Source organism: Dermacentor variabilis, chromosome 2 (genome assembly GCF_050947875.1).
Source record: "Dermacentor variabilis isolate Ectoservices chromosome 2, ASM5094787v1, whole genome shotgun sequence".
In the NCBI taxonomy this organism is placed as follows: domain Eukaryota; kingdom Metazoa; phylum Arthropoda; class Arachnida; order Ixodida; family Ixodidae; genus Dermacentor; species Dermacentor variabilis.
This window is the reverse complement of record NC_134569.1, coordinates 11,478,882-11,491,337: the sequence shown is the minus strand read 5'-3', so window position 1 is coordinate 11,491,337 and position 12,456 is coordinate 11,478,882. Positions and strand designations below refer to the sequence as shown.

Here is a 12,456-nt window from a genome sequence, read left to right as displayed (position 1 = left end):
TTGATTAGAAATGACTAAATATACTTAGTAATGACCAGTAATGACTAACAATGACTGAAATGACGTGTAATAACTATGAAATGACCAATATGTCTAACGACAACTTGTAACGAATGCAATCAATTTTAATCAAATCAAGTTTATTCATCACAAAGAAACGGTCACATTTTTGTTTTACAGACGAGGGTACCAAAGTCGAAGACTGTAACCGGAAACCCTCGGTGTAACCGGGACCGAGGGTCCCGGTTACAGACTTCGACTTTGGTACCCCCGGTGGGTAATTATAAGAAAAAAAATTACATAGGTGGCAGGACAGAAATAAAATTGATAGAATGTACACTAAGAGAAACGAAGAGCTCTAGTGCAACAACAGAAAAGTGGTTATGATTACAATGTACAGTAATACTAACAAAAAGTACAAATAATATCGGCGTACAACAGAACCTTTAAATTATGTAAAGAAGGAACAGAACGAAATAGAGAAAAATATAATCGGCTGGCCGAAATGAACATGAAGTAAAAATATAAGTGTGCTAAAAATATACATATACAAAATTTCAACAGACATAAAATGCATGAGAATACATAAAAAGAAGCATTTATGAACAAAACGACTAAAGGCAACAGCAAGCATGTGAACAGCAAAACATAGGGAAAATAGTGATAATAAATAAAACATTTGGAACAATAATTGCGTCACTGCGTCTAAAGGAACTCTTTAAGGGATTTTTTGAAGGCATAGAATGATGTGAGTGTTTTTATGTTTGATGGTAAGCGATTCCATAAAGATATGCCAGCGAAAGATGATGTTAGTTTACCATAGTTGGCACGGACACGAGGCAGTAAAAAATTTCTGTTAAAGGCAAACCTAGTTCTATTGTAGTTACGTAAATCATTTAGGTCGACGAATTCGTAAAGCAATTGGTTGTTAAGTAACTTGAAAAATAAGATTGTTAATTTATATTGAAACAAGTGCACGGTCGTACCCTTTGACGGTTTTCGCCGTACATGTACGGCGGCGGTTTTCTGTCCCGCAAGGTCTTCGCCGTACGGTTTCGACCCTCCGTTTGAAATTTCGCGCCATAATGACGATGTATGCTCACTGGGAGGTGCTGTCACCTCTTAGGACTTACAAGAAGCGTTTGAAATTTGTGCTACCTTCTTGGGGAGATAAACAGAACTGACTTCTAGCTTCAGTGCATCGCGCAGACTGCGGCAACACCCCTTTTGCGGTTTCCCCGCGTGATCGCAACGGAGGCGCGCGAAACGTCATTTTTCTCTTTGTCGGCACTCTCTTGCAGATGTGGTGGAAGTTGATTTCCATCTTCATTGGCGCTGCTCTTAGCCTAACCGCTGCTCGCGAGGTCTTCTCGCTCTCAGCGGCAGCGCGCTTTCGGTTCCGCCGCGACGGAGGCGCGCGAAACGTGATTTTTATTTTTTGTCGGCACGCTATCGCAGGGGCGGCGGAAGTTGATTTCTATTTAGATTGGCACTGCTCTCAGCTCGTTTATCACCGCCGTTCATGACGTATTCTCGCTCTCTGCGGCTGTGCGGGGACTCGTGTTTCAAAGAGTACCACACTCTGAAATACTATTGAACATTTTGCAGTTCTGAGTGATGCCGACACCAAAATACTGTTCCTAATTTTTTTCTTTACTATTTATTCCCGACTTTATACATCTTGTACATTCAAGATCCGCAATAAAGTAATTTGACCACCTGGGAAAGTTTTCTCCAAAATAATTCGACCCTCAAAGGGTTAAAATGAGGTTTTGACGGAGCGAAATGGATGCATTTGACTGGCGAGGACTGCTAGTAATGATACGAATGGCTTGATTTTGTAAATGCTGAACTGATGACAGGTGGCAATTGTACGTATTGCCCCAGGCAGCGATTCCATAGTTTATATGACTATGAATAAAAGCGAAGTAAAGTGATAAAAGAGCCTGTGAGAAAAGAAGGCGCGTGCTTTTATTAGAGCGCGAATGCCAAATGCCGTTCTTTTCTTAATATTGTTAACGTGGGAGTCAAATTTCAGGTTAGCGTCCAGGAGAACACAGAGAAATAGAACCAAGTCACCGGCTGGAATTTGATGAGCACCAAGTGTTAACGCTAGTGGAGAAGTTAGGACCCTGTGACCACTATTGAATATGACATATCTAGTTTTCTCGGGATTAATAATTAGGTAATTACTGAGACACCATTCAATAACGTCCGTTAGCGCAGCATTTAACTTTGATGTTAATGATATTAACGACGTGTCTGATAATGATAAGGTGGTGTCATCGGCGTATAAAACGCAGTGAGATGAATGTGAAAGGTCGGGTAAGTCATTAATGTAAATAATAAATAGTAATGGACCGAGAATGAACCCCTGGGGTACACCTAAGTTAATTATTTTAGTTTGAGAAAGGGCACCCGCTGCAGAAACCACATATTGCCTATCCAACAAATAGCTTTTTAATAGAGTTAAGGCGGGACCAGTAATACTGTATGCTTCAAGTTTAGTGAACAAAATGCTGTGATTAATTGATTGATTGATTAATTGAATTGATTAGAAATGATTAAAAATACTTAGTACTGACTAATGGCTGAAATGACTTGTAATGACTACTGATGACTATGATCTGACGAACATGTCTAACGACAACTTGTAATGACCACAATTGATTACAGATGACTAGAAATGCCTAGTAGTGAACAGTAATGACTAAAAGAAAGAAGAGGAAGAGAAGAGGCAAAGAAAAAGAGGTGACTGACAAGAGGAGGAAGGGTAGGCATTCGGCGTCTTTAATTTTTAAGAATCGCCTGTTGCAAATAACATAATTCTAGTCCTTGAGCTAGATTATTCAGGGAGGCGGACGTTATTTGCACAATAAATCGGAACACATATTCGACTAATTATCCGCCGTCGCCCGCCGTCAAGGTCCCCCTCCACGACCGTGCCAGGGCCCTGTAACGCCGCAATTCCGTCGACCACTGCCGCCGCCGCCAGCACGCCCACCCGTCGCCCTGCGCAGCTACCCGAGGAAGACAGACGTTTGGCGCGCTCCTGACCACCGCCCGCTCTGCTACCACTGCGGGGAAGCCGGCCATGTGTACCGCCGATGCCCATACCGCGACCTGGGATTGCGAGGGTTCGCCGTCAACGCACCGCGCCCTCGGGTAGGTGAACGCCCTCGCGACATCGCCGAGTACCTCGCCGCCACTCAGTGGAGCCCTCGACGACCGTCCCGTTCACCGTCACCAGGCCGCTAGCTGTCGCCGCAGCGCCGACCATACACCGGCCCAGCCCGGGGCCGCTCTGCGAGCCCATATCCGGAAAACTAAAAGCAGCAACCGATGCAGGTGCGGTTGCTGTTCGTCGAACTGACGAAGATCCTCCGCCGCCTACAAAAACTACGAAGAGACTACCTCGACGACATAACAACGACACGCCGCCGTCTCGACAAAGTCAGGAAGGCAAGACTACACCGACGAACGACGACTTGACGACGCGACGTTCCACCTTCAGTTCAACACGACGTAGCCGTGATCCGACGCCAAGACCTAACTGCAACGCCAAAGAACCACCGACCTCGACGTGCTCCTCGACGGCCACGCAGTTACCGCCTTAGTGGACACAGGGGCTGATTACTCCGTAATGAGTGGACACATCGCCGCCCAGTTGAAGAAAGTTAAGACCACATGGGAAGGCCCTCAAATTCGGACCGCTGGAGGACACCTCATCACGCCGACTGGAATCTGCACGGCAAGAATAACCATTCATGACCGGACTTACCCTGCCATCTTCGTTATCCTCCAACAGTGTTCGCGAGACGTCATTTTCGGTATGGACTTCCTGAACCAGCACAGCGCAATCATCGACCTGAAGTCGAAGTCAATAACGCTGTCGGAAGATAAAGCGATACCGCCGGAGAGCCCTCGTCAGCACGCCTTGAGTGTGCTCGAAGATCAAGTGAGCATCCCGCCTCGCTCCAGCATTTCGGTCGGCACCAAAACACCTGCCGATGTAGAAGGCGTCATCGAAGGCGACCAATGTCTACTGCTAGACCGTGAAATTTGCGTCGCAAGAGGGATCGCTCGACTGCATGGAGGGAAAACTGAAGTGTTGCTGACAAACTTCAGCCAGGAGTTCAAGCACATCAACAAGGGCACGACGATCGCGTACATCGAGGAAATTCTGGAAACCAGTAATGCGTTTGTCCTCTCGGATTCCACCGCATCTACGCCGACGACGATGGTTCCCGAACCAGACTACGACATTAATTCAAGTCTCCCCGTGATTAAGCAACAGCAGCTCAGAAGTCTGCTCCGACGATACAAAGGCTGTTTTTCGACGTCATCGAGGATTCGACAAACACCAGTCGCCAAGCATCGCATAATCACCGAGGAGTGCGCTCGACCACTCCGCCAGAGCCCTTACCGAGTTTCGACGCGAGAACGTGAAGCTATTAGGCAACAAGTCGACGAAATGCTGCGCGACGACATCATCCAGCCGTCGAAAAGCCCGTGGGCATCACCTGTTGTCCTGGTGAAGAAAAAGGACGGAACCCTACGTTTCTGCGTCGATTATCGTCGTCTGAACAAGATTACGAAGAAGGACGTATGCCCCCTCCCACGAATAGACGACGCATTGGATCGGCTCTGCAACGCTAAATACTTCTCGTCGATGTACCTGAAGTCTGGCTATTGGCAAATAGAAGTCGACGAAAGAGATCGCGAAAAGACTGCCTTCATCACCCCAGACGGCCTCTACGAGTTCAAGGTTATGCCATTTGGACTGTGCTCGGCGCCTGCAACGTTCCAACGCGTGATGGGCACGGTTTTAGCAGGATTGAAGTGGCAGACCTGTCTCGTTTACTTGGATGACGTCGTTGTCTTCGCCGGAAATTTCGACGATCACCTTAGGCGGCTTGCAACAGTACTAGAGGCCATCAAGTCATCAGGGCTTACTCTGAAGGCAGAAAAGTGCCGCTTCACCTACGATGAGCTTCTGTTCCTAGGCCACGTCATCAGCAAGTCTGGAGTCTGCCCCGACCCGCAGAAGACAGCTGCCATTGCAAAGTTCCCGCAGCCCATCGACAAGAAGGCAGTGCGCAGATTTCTTGGCATGTGTGCCTACTACAGGCGGTTTGTCAAGGACTTTTCACGCATCGCTGAGCCGCTGACAAAGCTAACTAAACATGACGTCGAGTTCAAGTGGGAAACGCCGCAGGCCGACGCATTTCAAGAACTCAAAGGACGCATGCAGTCGCCGCCCGTACTTGCGCACTTCGACAAGCACGCCGATACCGAAATACACACTGACGCCAGTAGCCTAGGCCTCGGTGCCGTCCTAGTCCAGAGAAAAGATGGACATGAACACGTGATAGCTTACGCTAGCCGGTCGTTGTCAAAAGCGGAAGGCAATTATTCTACAACCGAAAAGGAATGCCTCGCCATCGTTTGGGCTACAGCGAAATTTCGCCCTTACCTCTATGGCAGGCCGTTCAAAGTGGTCAGCGACCATCACGCGTTGTGTTTGCTAGCTAAATTAAAGGACCCTTCAGGACGGCTGGCACGGTGGAGCCTCAGACTGCAAGAATATGACGTCACGGTAATATACAAGTCCGGAAGAAAACACTCCGACGCCGACTGCTTATCGCGCGCCCCCATCGATCCCCCGCCGCAAGACGACGAGGATGACGGCGCCTTCCTTGGGATAATAAGCGCGGAAGACTTCACTAAACAGCAACAAACAGACCCGGAGCTAAAAGGCCTCGTCGAGTATTTGGAAGGGAACACCGACGTTGTCCCTAGGGCATTTAAGCGCGGGTTGTCTTCGTTCACGCTACAAAACAACCTGCTCGTGAAAAAGAACTTCTCACCAGTCCGCGCCAGCTACCTTCTTGTTGTACCGTCAGCGCTGCGTCCAGAAATACTGCACGCCCTACACGACGATCCAACCGCTGGGCACCTCGGATTCTCTCGTACGCTGTCGAGAATACAGAAAAGGTATTACTGACCGCGTCTGACCGCCGACGTCGCCCGTTACGTCAAGACATGCCGAGACTGTCAACGACGCAAGACACCACCGACAAGGCCAGCAGGATTACTGCAGCCGATCGAACCTCCTCGCCGACCATTCCAGCACATTGGGATGGACTTGTTGGGACCATTTCCGACATCAACTTCCGGAAATAAGTGGATCGTCGTGGCGACGGACTATCTCACCCGCTTTGCTGAAACTAAAGCGCTACCAAAAGGCAGCGCAGCCGAAGTGGCGAAATTTTTCGTCGAGAACATCCTGCTGCGACATGGTGCCCCAGAAGTCCTCATCACCGACAGAGGAACGGCTTTTACAGCAGAGCTCACCCAAGCCATTCTGCAGTACAGCCAGACAAGTCACAGGAGGTTAACTGCCTACCATCCGCAGACGAATGACCATTCGTCTGACCATTCGTCGGACGGAGCGCTTGAACAAGACGCCGACATGCTAGCAATGTACGTCGACGTCGAGCACAAGACGTGGGATGCGGTCCTGCCTTATGTAACCTTCTCTTACAACACGGTGGTGCAAGAAACAACACAGATCACGCAGTTTAAGCTGGTTTACGGCAGGAACCCGACGACGACGCTCGACGCCATGCTGCCCCACGTCACTGACGAAGAGAATGTTGACGTCGCTAGCTATCTCCAGCGCGCCGAAGAAGCCCGACAGCTCGCCCGCCTACGGATCAAGAACCAACAGAGGACCGACAGCCGATACTATGTACAACCTCCGACAACGCTTCGTCGAGTACCAGCCCGGCGACCGTGTCTGGGTTTGGACACCGATACGCCGACGAGGACTGAGTGAGAAACTATTGCGCCGCTATTTCGGACCCTACAAGGTCATCCGACGTATTGGCGCACTGGACTATGAGGTCGTGCCAGACGGCATTTCGCATTCACAGCGGCGCCGCGCACGATCTGAAGTGGTCCACGTGGTGCGTCTGAAACCCTTTTACGGACGCTGACGAACTTCCTTGTTTTTGTTTTCTTTGCTACGGGTGTTTTTCTTTATTACTTTCATTTGTATGCAGCATAGGGTCGATGCTTTTTTAAGAGGGGGGTATTGACACGTGTACTTATCTTTATCGGGCGACCACGTTTCGCCGCCTAACAAATGTAATCGCACAGCGCGGGACGCGCCTGCATGTATCCGAACTTTCTGGAAAGTTATCGATGCTTCTAACCGGCTGTCTGTTGTCGCCGAACCTTATGTTATCTGATTTCATCGCGTGACGCGAATGGTGTAGAACTTTGTGGAAGGCACGTGGGTCCGAACGATTAGTCTGGAACGTTCGATGACTGCTGTATAAAAGCCGACGCGCTTGACCCGCTGATCAGATTTTCGACGATCGCCGACCGTGTTCGCCGCTATCGTTGTGCTATAAGTGTAGCCTGTCTTGTGGGCACAGGTTCGCCCAATAAAAGTTAGTTTTGTCGTTCACAGTATTGCGACTGTGTTCTTCTACGTCACCACCACGTGACAATATCATTAGTTAGCTTCTTGATTGATTACATTACAGCACGTATTGCAATTTACGAATTGGAGCCGGTGAGTTTGCGAGGCGCACACATTTCGAATGAATTTCTAGAATGACACTGGATGTGTCTCTGTTACGTTTGTCTCGGCACCCCTGTCCTGGTACCGCAAATTGACGCCGTGCTGGGCGCAGCCAGCCAGTTGCGAAGCCTCCCGCAGAGACCGGACGACGACGACGACGCTGACGGAGTGCATGCGCCTCGTATGGGCTCCGTATATTTCAAACTCTTGTGGCCAAACGATCACCGCTGCACTCAAACTAACGTCGGAACCAGTTTCCGGAAGTGGTCAGCTACCGATCAAGACCAGTCCCGACGCCAGGGACCCAGGACAAGGGTTTCTACGACCACAAGATTGCTAACCCTAACAAGATCTTCAGCTGCTCCGTCTGGCCGAGAAACAGGTGCGCCGCAGCTACGAAGGTGCGCGGCGTCGCTGCCGCAGTCCCGGCTCCCGAGGACTTCGCCCAACGACTCGCATCCCCGTGAGATCAAGTAAGCGCAGCCCCTCCCCTCATTATGGAGGTAGTAGAGGTTGAGGGCACGGAAATAGCCCCCGAAGGAGTTACCGTTGAGGCAGGGTGGCTTGTCAGCCACCGTAAGCAACGACAGACTACGCAGGCATCATCCCTACCCATACATGGCTCCCTCCGTGCAACAGCAAGCGCACGCACCAAGAGTACCCAGCAGTCCGCCCTACGCCCACGCGCACCACTGCAACCACGACTTCCGAAGAACGATATCAAGATCGTCATACGCCCAAGAGACGGTTTCAACGTGTCCAAACTAGGAGACGCCCAGATACGCGACTCAATACTACAGATCACGGGCATTACAACCAAAGAAGCAGAGGACGACATTTACCGCTCATGCACGGATAATAACGTCATTGTAGTTAGCACGCCAATCATGTCTAACGCCGAAAAATACTGCCGCATCCGCAGCCTCCCCATCGGAGCAGTCCGCTACGCAGCCACAGCATACGTCGCACCGCCGGAGGACACAGCCAAAGGAGTCATACATAACATCCCTGCATATGGCACAGAAGAAGACATTACCAACAGTCTCGTTTACAAGAAGAACCCTACGATTCTGCAGGCCCGACGAATGGGCAGTACTAATTCAGTGCTCATCGTATTCGACGGAAAGCAAGTACCGTACCATGTCTACTAGCGCGGAGCAGAATACAAATGCTATCTACATAAGAAGCGCATCGAGGTCTGCGACATCTGCGGGACCGTCGGCCACAGGGCCGATGTATGCCCCACTTCAACCCAGAAGAAATGCAAGAGCTGTGACACAGTAAATCCACCGGCTGATCACCCCTGTCACCCTTGCTGCGCGCTCTGCGGCAAAGGCCACCCGACTGGTGATAAGTCCTGCCATCGCCGCTGCCAGACACCACACCTCCTACTCCAACGACGATGGCAACGCCTACGACTGGGACAGCAAGGAGCGGACCAGGAGACGGAGTCATCGACTTCAGCAAATGGAGACTCAGCTCTGCCAACACCGAAGCCGACACCACAACCGCAGGCTCCCGAACGCAGCAACTCACGCGGACGCAGTCGGTCTCGTACACGCAGCCGCTCCCGAGGTCGCAGTCAGTCACAAGGACGCAGTCACTCCCGGAGCGGACCGGATTCAACACCACCGCAGCAGCAAGGAAACGCAAGCCTTCGAATGACCACAGTTAAAGTGCAAGACACACCCCCCAAGGTAAGCTGGGCCAGCATTGTCTCCCACACAGGTCACACCTCACAACCTATAGCAACCCCAGTGAACACAGTTAGTGACGGTACCATGCACAGCTACATGCATGAGCTCCGATCCTTACGTGCTGAGATACAAGACATCAAGACAGAAAACGCTAAACTCAAATCACAACTTGCAGACACACAACCCAAACACTTACCATCAAATGCAGACAACCTTCCTGTCCCTGCAATAGATTGCCCGCAAACCACCCAACAACCAACCCCGCGCAAGCGCAAAGCTTTCGAACCAATCGCAACAGCGGCACCACCAGCATACACTTCAGAAGGAAATGTCAACTGTGAGGCCCTCACTGAGCTGCAACAGCGGATAGAACGCAACCTCAACAACTACTTCTTTCCCTTCGCAATAAATGTTTCTACTACTACTACTCAACGAAGCAATAGACTGTAAGCTTGCCACGTTGCTCGACGCCTCCATTGCAAATGCTCTCGAACGCGCAATGGACAACCCCCTTACTGCGAAACTAGAAACGCTACTACTGCCCAGAATTGAGCAAGCCTTTGCGGCAAGAGAACAACAGCTACAGGAAAACATGGACGACACGCGCAAAGTGTTTCAAGACATGGTCGCGACTCTGGCTCAAAATCACAACACCCGTTTGACAGAATTGAAAAACACCCTACTCCGTCCCAGAGCAGGTCCCCTAAAGAAGCCGTACTCGCGTCCCGACAAAGATGGCTGCGAGTAATCCAGAACGTGCTACCTACTGCATTTGGCAGTGGAACTGCCGGGGCTTCCGGCGAAAACGAGCACACTTAGAGCAATATATTACCTCTCTCGCACCACATACTTCCCCCGATGTTATCGCATTACAAGAGACCGGAGTAGCGGCTAAGCTGTCGGGATACGCGGCATACACCGCAGTTTGCGATGACAACCGCAGGCCCCAAGTAACCACACTAGTTAAGCGAAACATTCCGGTTATACAGCATCACACAGGCATTGATACAGCAGCCCACATTTTCCTGGAGATCATCCCGTCTGCAAGACGCAAGCAGCAGAGTCTCTTCATCCTCAATGTGTACAGCAGCCCCAAACAACAACATAGGTTTCTACGACTTTTCACCAAAGCAGATCAAGTAGCTAGGGGAGCCCCCCTGCTCATCGTAGGGGACCTAAACGCCCCTGCGGTGGCATGGGGATACCCAACGGACCGCCGAAAGGGAAGACAGCTATAACTATGGCTTGACGGACAGAATCTAGGTCTTACTCTTGTCACGGATCCAACTTGTCCCACCCGCATGGGAAACAGCGTTAGCAGAGACACTACTACGGACTTAACATTCGCAAAACGAATTCCACGAGCAGACTGGATCAACACACAAGACAACTTGGGCAGCGATCACTATTTAATCCAAACAACAGTTCGAGCGGGCCCGCGAAAGCCTAAGGGCCGTCAACTCCGCATAACGAACTGGGACGCTTTCCGGCAGGCCAGAGCCCTCACCTCTTTCTCGGGTACCCAACCCCCTTTCGAAGATTGGGTCGCATCCTTGCTGCAAGACGCGAGCGAAGCCACTAAATTGGTGCCTGAGGAAGCTAATCTGCAGGAGGCAGATAGCAAGTTACTGCATATGTGGGAAGCCCTCGCCAGTCTGCAACGCAGATACAAACACAACAAGCTCAACCGAACGCTCAGGAAACGTATTAGTACTCTCACCCTTCACATCGAAGACTACGCACGACAACTTACTCGTCAAAATTGGCACAGCACATGCGACAGCATGGAGCGGCAACCAAACCTGCCTAAAACGTGGAATATCCTCAGTTACCTCCTCGATCCGGCCAACAGCAAGAACACACAACAGCACAACTTGCAAAAAATTATTCACACCCATCCGGGCACGGACGCACAAGTTCTTCAAGAGCTGATAGACCGATACATAGGACCTCAACCTACTACACCCGCTCCAGCATACACAGGCACCGCTAACGACCACCTGGACGCGCCCATACAAGCAGCAGAAGTGCGGGAAGCCATCCTCGCACTCCGCCCTAACTCGGCCCCGGGACCTGATGGCATTACTAATAAAATGCTTCGCAACCTAGATGAGGATTCTGTACTAGCCCTCACAGCTTATTTTAACGCATGCTGGGAAACTGGAAACCTCCCCTCACAATGGAAAGAAGCCAAAATTATTATGATTCCCAAACCCGGGAAGCGCCTCCTACTCGAAAACCTCCGCCCTATCTCCCTCACTACATGTGTCGGAAAGGTCCTCGAACACGTCATCCTCGATCACACGCTTACACAGACATATGAACGACAACGCCCTCTTCCCCAATACCATGATTGGCTTCCGCCTGAAACTTTCTCCTCAAGATATCATGATTCAGCTCAAGCACCAAATTATCGATGGCGACAAAAGCTCCAGGCTGGACACCAAAGCCATCTTGGGACTAGACCTAACCAAGGCATTCGATAACGTCACGCATGAGGCCATACTGAACCAACTGGCACAACTTCAGGTTGGTCATCGAGCATATAACTACGTGAAGAATTTTCTTACAGGTCGCACGGCCACCATTACCATCGGAGGGTTGCTGTCGCCAATTATTCACTTCGGCAGCAAAGGCACGCCGCAAGGATCGGTTCTATCCCCTTTTCTGTTCAACGTGGCCTTGCTCGGACTACCGCCTGCATCTAGCATCCCCAACCTCAAGCATAGCCTCTACACAGACGATATCACCCTGTGGGTCACCGGGGGCAGCGACGGGGACATCCAAAACACGCTGCAGCAAGCCATAAACGAGGTCGTTGCATACGTAGAACCGCACGGTCTGGCGTGCTCCCCACAGAAATCGGAGCTCCTTCTGTACAAGCCTAATTGGGGAGGTCGACGCCCAGACCCTCACCCGCCCGAGATAGAACTCCACGTGCACCAGCAACGCATTCGTATCCTTGGCTTACGCATCCAACATAACGGCAGAAACACGGAGATACTCAAGCAATTAGATAATCATGTACATGAAACCACTCGCCTCATTGCACGCATCGGAAATCGACATCACGGCATGAAAGAAAGCAACCTTATACGCCTGGTAACCGCCTACGCCCTGAGCAGGATCACCTATGTCGCCCCGTACCTTAGCCTCAATGCAACT

The 12,456-nt window shown here is 50.7% G+C and overlaps 1 protein-coding gene and 1 pseudogene across 4 annotated transcripts in view; both read left to right on the top strand.

The window, feature by feature from the left end:
* LOC142571339 (band 4.1-like protein 4) overlaps positions 1-12,456 on the top strand; it is a 230,905-nt gene that overhangs the window by 150,397 nt on the left and 68,052 nt on the right. The gene's annotated exons all lie outside the window — the stretch shown is intronic.
* Positions 8,092-9,661, top strand: LOC142573311 (uncharacterized; annotated as a pseudogene).